The following is a 392-nucleotide window of genomic DNA, read 5'->3' on the forward strand; positions in this document are numbered from 1 at the left end:
CCCCCCCCCCCCCCCCCCCCTGTCTCCGCTACTCTTTCGGCGTCCCTTCTCCGCGTGGTTGTTTGCCTTCAGGCGAATCACGACTCTCCTACGGTGATGGTCCATAAGGGAACGGAGCCTTCGGGTGTGTTTTCTTGTTTCGCTGAATCCCTCCTTTTGATAGGCACCCTCTGTTTTTTGTTGTTGTTGTTGTTTCGCTCTCTATCTCTCTGTAGGTTGTGTTGTGTGTATTCTGTCCTCCATGCTTGGTGGTTGGTGGTGCTATTCCCATCTCTCCCTCTGCGCGCCGAACACCGTTCAATGTTTCGTCCGTTTAGGCCTTCTTTTGTTTTTGGTTTGTTTGTTTGTTCCTGTGTTTTGTTTTTCGTTTTCTTTGCTGTGAGAGAGTGCGA

Source organism: Trypanosoma grayi, assembly GCF_000691245.1.
Source record: "Trypanosoma grayi strain ANR4 Tgr_1177_V1, whole genome shotgun sequence".
Lineage (NCBI taxonomy): Eukaryota > Euglenozoa > Kinetoplastea > Trypanosomatida > Trypanosomatidae > Trypanosoma > Trypanosoma grayi.